Below are 6,000 nucleotides of genomic sequence, written 5' to 3' on the forward strand. Positions count from 1 at the left end.
AGAATGGTTCTGGAAATTAGAAACTTCCGTGATGAGGATAGATTGGGATCAGTTCTGGGTCCTCTGCTGTTTGTGATTTTCATTAATGACTTGGATGAGGGAGTTGAAGGGTGGGTCAGTAAATTTGCAGACGATACGAAGATTGGTGGAGTTGTGGATAGTGAGGAGGGCTGTTGTCGGCTGCAAAGAGACATAGATAGGATGCAGAGCTGGGCTGAGAAGTGGCAGATGGAGTTTAACCCTGAAAAGTGTGAGGTTGTCCATTTTGGAAGGACAAATATGAATGCGGAATACAGGGTTAACGGTAGAGTTCTTGGCAATGTGGAGGAGCAGAGAGATCTTGGGGTCTATGTTCATGCATCTTTGAAAGTTGCCACTCAAGTGGATAGAGCTGTGAAGAAGGCCTATGGTGTGCTCGCGTTCATTAACAGAGGGATTGAATTTAAGAGCCGTGAGGTGATGATGCAGCTGTACAAAACTTTGGTAAGGCCACATTTGGAGTACTGTGTACAGTTTTGGTCGCCTCATTTTAGGAAGGATGTGGAAGCTTTGGAGAGGGTGTAAAGAAGATTTACCAGGATGTTGCCTGGAATGGAGAGTAGGTCTTACGAGGAAAGGTTGAGGGTGCTAGGCCTTTTCTCATTAGAACGGAGAAGGATGAGGGGCGACTTGATAGAGGTTTATAAGATGATCAGGGGAATAGATAGAGTAGACAGTCAGAGACTTTTTCCCCGGGTGGAACAAACCATTACAAGGGGACATAAATTTAAGGTGAAATGTGGAAGATATAGGAGGGATATCAGAGGTAGGTTCTTTGCCCAGAGAGTAGTGGGGGCATGGAATGCACTGCCTGTGGAAGTAGTTGAGTCGGAAACATTAGGGACCTTCAAGCAGCTATTGGATAGGTACATGGATTACGGTAAAATGATATAGTGTAGATTTATTTGTTCTCAAGGGCAGCACGGTAGCATTGTGGATAGCACAATTGCTTCACAGCTCCAGGGTCCCAGGTTCGATTCCGGCTTGGGTCACTGTCTGTGCGGAGTCTGCACGCCCTCCCCGTGTCTGCGTGGGTTTCCTCCGGGTGCTCCGGTTTCCTCCCACAGTCCAAAGATGCGCGGGTTAGGTGAATTGGCCAATGATAAATTGCCCTTAATGTCCAAATTGCCCTTGGTGTTGGGTGGAGGTGTTGAGTTTGGGTAGGGTGCTCTTTCCAAGAGCCGGTGCAGACTCAAGGGGCTGAATGGCCTCCTTCTGCACTGTAAATTCAATGATAATCTATGATTAATCTAGGACAAAGGTTCGGCACAACATTGTGGGCCGAAGGGCCTGTTCTGTGCTGTATTTTCTATGTTCTATGTTCTATGTTCTCCCTGGAGAGAAGGTTTTTAGCAGGAGATTTGATAGAAATGTTCAAAATCATGAGGGGGCTGGACAGAGTCGACAGGGAGAAACTGTCCCTGCTCATGAGAGGATCAAGAACGAGCGGTCACACATTTAAAGTGATTTGCAAAAGAAGCAAATATGGTGTGAGGAAAATCTTTGACACGCAGCGATTGGTTTGGGTTTGGCAGTGTGGTGGAAGCAGGTTCAATCGAGGCATTCAAAGGCATGATTTAACCATTGCGTTGCGTCCAGCATGGATCTGGGCATACCGGGTAAATAGCGGGAAGGGCGGAAATCCAGATTTGTGCCGGGTGGGAGCCAGATTTGAATTCACCCGGCCCGCAACCAATGGCAAGTTCCGCATCTCGCCCCGAAATGGCGAGAATATCGTTAACCCCCATTTGCATTCATTTCAATCTCTCAATTGCTCCCGGGAATAACCCCACTCCCCAGCAAGAAATCACACGGGCGTCTGTTAGTACTCCTTTTCAAAAACGAGAAGCTGGTGCGATGGCTTCTGAGGGGAATTGAGCAGGTGAGGAGCCATTTCCATTTTCCAGCAAGCAGCTCAAGGTCACTGAGGCTCTGTGGGGCCTTCAAGCCATCTCTAAATATTGTGGAGACCCATAACAGGGACAGCCGCAGCCTATCTATCTAACCAAACTCCCCCCGGACAGAGCCCCACTGTGGCTTCCCTCCTGTAAGTCAACTTCACTCCCTTTGACTGTGAGCAGCCTCTCGCTTCACAGCTTCACAGCTAGAGGAATTAGCCTTGTTAGTTGTGATAGCACTTCACACTGCTCAACTCTCAAACGCCTCCTCGAGGGCACACGTGCCATGTCTCAGAGGATAATTAGAGCACGGCATGTCCAGCAAACTCTGGTGCCTGACCAGTGCGCCTGTGCTCTCGGAGCGTCAGCCCCATAGAGACAGCTGCCAACAATCAAACACTAAAGAGCAGGGCTTCGGGATTGGGGATCCTCTCGGGACCAAAGGGTAATTGATGGATCGGAGAGGGCACCTGGACACAGTCTCCCTAATGTTCCAGGCAGAGGTCTGGGGTCTAGGGGCTCTTGACGTGGTTGGGGGTGAGTGTACAGAGCAAGGTTTGCCAGCACAACGGGCTCACTGGATAGCACTCTGAGAGAAGGTGGGACATGTAAGGGTGGGGAGGACTTGAGGCATTTGAGGGTCCCGGGATAGAAGCCCGAACTGATTGTCGGTCTCTCTCCTTTTCCAATGTCTTACAGATACCAAAATGGTTGCTGGTGACGATTGCCTCGTGTTTCTGGTGGCAGCCGAGGCGGGCAGACACCGGAGACGGCAGCAGCGACGACGCAGGCTGGAGGCGGCGCCCCATGTACAGGGGGCCGCCGCACACCCTGAAGACCCGGCCACCCTTCGGCTTAGGAGGGACCCAGACTTTATCGCCTTTGAGCTGGACCAGGCCCATCAAGATGCCGGAGCACCAGGATTTTCTGCTATCTCCAGGATGCCCCAGGTCCAGGGGGTAATTGATGGTTGTTGTGTCAGGTTGTGGAGGGCACAAATGGTGGTGCCCATTTATGCCTCTGCGCGCTGGAAGTGTCCTTTATTAACAGGAAGGGGTTCCACTGCTTGAATGTTCAGATCATGTGCGACCACCACCTCCGTGTCATGTACGTGTGTGCCCGCTACCCAGGTGGTGGGCATGACAGCTAAATCCTGGGGTACTCGGAGATCCCTGGCATGACCGGTTGGCTTGTGGGGGGACAAGGAATATGGGCTGAGGTCATGGCTGATGACGCTAGTGCGGAGGCCTGAGACCGAGTTGGAGTCTCGAAACAACGAGGCCCAAGTTGCCGCCCATGCTGTCACTGAGCGGTGGATTGGACTGCTGAAAATGCACTTCCGATGCCTGGACCACTCTGGCGGTGGCCCTGCAATACACCCCCAGAGGAACTTCCACCTTGTGGTGATCTGCTGTGCCCTCCACAACCTGACACAACAACAGGGCGACATGCTGGGGGAGGAAGGAACTGTGGCCTGAACTAAGGAGGAGGCGGACCAGGACGGGTTGGAGGACGAGCCCGAGGAGATGCTGGAGGATGGAGGACAAGCGGCGGCGGACGGCAAGAGTCCAACGTGCCTGGGGGACCCGGGAGGCCCTCATCGTCTCCAGATTCATTTTGGACGAGGCTGTATCTGTCAGCTCAACCACCACCCCCCCCCCTATTTCCCACCCTCCCCCTTCTCCCATTTCCTCCCTTTCCCAAAATCCCTCCTCCCATCCCATTTCCCTACTTTCCCCCAATTCCCCCTCCCCTTAATGCCCCCTTCCCCTTAATCCCCCATTTCCCTCCTTCACCCCAATTTCCCTCCTTCCTCCCCCCCCTACAATTTCCCCCACCTTTGGTCAGGTGGGTCTGTAGCAGGTGACAGGTGTGGGCACCACAACTGGACATGAAGGGGTTGTGCTGGTGGGTGCCAGGGGGTCCTGAGGAACAAGCACCAAGATAAGGTTCCCCACGTTAGGCTACTGCAGAAAATACGGAGGCAAGGGATTCAGGGTGATTTAACAGTTTGGATCAGAAATTGGCTAGCTGGAAAAAGACAAAAGGTGGTGGTTGATGGGAAATGTTCAGACTGGAGTCCAGTTACTAGTGGTGTACCACAAGGATCTGTTTTGGGGCCACTGCTGTTTGTCATTTTTATGAATGACTTGGAGGAGGGCGTAGAAGGATGGGTGAGTAAATTTGCAGATGACACTAAAGTTGGTGGAGTTGTGGACTGTACGGAAAGATGTTACAAATTACAGAGGGACATAGATAAGCTGCAGCGCTGGGCTGAGAGGTGGCAAATGGAGTTTAATGCAGAAAAGTGTGAGGTGATTCATTTTGGAAGGAATAACAGGAAGACAGAGTACTGGGCTAATGGTAAGATTCTTGGCAGTGTGGATGAGCAAAGAGATCTCGGTGTCCATGTACATAGATCCCTGAAAGTTGCCACCCAGATTGAGAGGGTTGTTAGAAGGCGTATGGTGTGTTAGCTTTTATTGGTAGAGGGATTGAGTTTCGGAACCATGAGGTCATGTTGCAGCTGTACAAAACTCTGGTGCGGCCGCATTTGGAGTATTGCGTACAGTTCTGGTCGCCGCATTATAGGAAGGATGTGGAAGCAATGGAAAGGGTGCAGAGGAGATTTACCAGAATGTTGCCTGGTATGGAGGGAAGATCTTATGAGGAAAGGCTGAGGGACTTGAGACTGTTTTCGTTAGAGAGAAGAAGGTTAAGAGGTGACTTAATTGAGGCATACAAGATGATCAGAGGATTGGATAGGGTGGACAGTGAGAGCCTTTTTCCTCGGATGGTGATGTCTAGCACGAGGGGACATAGCTTTAAATTGAGGGGAGATAGATATAGGACAGATGTCAGAGGTAGGTTCTTTACTCAGAGAGTAGTAAGGGCGTCGAATGCCCTGCCTGCAACAGTAGTGGACTCACCAACACTAAGGGCATTCAAATGGTCATTGGATAGACATATGGACGATAAGGGAATAGTGTAGGTGGGCTTTAGAGTGGTTTCACAGGTCGGCGCAACATCGAGGGCCGAAGGGCCTGTACTGTGCTGTAATGTTCTATGTTCTATGATCGGATGTGGGGAGGGTGGTATGTGTCAGCCAGTGATTTGTGAGGGTGGGGGGGGGGGGGAATTCTGAGGGGTGGCAGGCGGTACTGATGCCAGGAGGGAGGTGGCAACTCACCCTTGCAGGTCAGTGGAGGTTGCTGGTCTTCCTACATTGGACGGCGGTCCTCCTGGTCACGTTGACCGTAGTGACAGCCGCTGCCCCTGCCTCCCAGGCGGCATTGCAGACCCTGCTGCTGGCCCTCAGACCCCCTCGGGGGAAACGGGATGCCCCCTCTCTCATCCACAGCGTCGGGAAGCCTGGCCAGGTCGGCATCGCCAAAGCGAGGAGCAGGTGTGCGCGCTGCGTGCTTGTGCGTTGACCGGGAGTGAGTGGAGAGGGTGCGTTTAAAAGCAGCTCCCTCTTATTAGGGGTGAGAAGCTGAGGAGCGAGTCGGGTGAATCAAACAGCGAGGGAGCCAGTAATGGTGAGAATCTCGTGGGGATTATGCCGTTGAATACGGGCTGCGATCGCGCCGACGCGGCAGTCGAGAAACACGTACCCAAAACGACTTAGAAATGTTTCCGTTGAATCGTTCCCCCTGAGGGCATTAGATGATTACTTCAATAGAAACAACATGCGGGGGTACGGGGGAAAAGGCAGGGGAATGGTAATAAGCTCGTTTGGACAAATGGCCTCCTTCTGTCCCGTAACAATCCCGTGATTCTCTCCAATCAGCATGATGTACTCTCTGCAGTCCCCCCTGGTGGCGGTTAGAGGGTTTGCCTGACATTTGCAACAGGTGTTGACCTAGCACTGAAGTGGTTAAAGCAAGCAGAATATTTGCTTTAGTTGTTGGAGCGGGTGAGGATCCATTTTAATTCTTCAGTATTATGACTGGAGGGTAATCTATGACGACACAGTAGGGATTCCAGTGATCACTATTATTATCCCCTAAATGGAGGGCTCGTCACAAAAGGCAAGCAACTAACACGCATTTTGTGCATAATA

Source organism: Scyliorhinus torazame, chromosome 6 (assembly GCF_047496885.1).
Source record: "Scyliorhinus torazame isolate Kashiwa2021f chromosome 6, sScyTor2.1, whole genome shotgun sequence".
In the NCBI taxonomy this organism is placed as follows: Eukaryota; Metazoa; Chordata; class Chondrichthyes; order Carcharhiniformes; family Scyliorhinidae; genus Scyliorhinus; species Scyliorhinus torazame.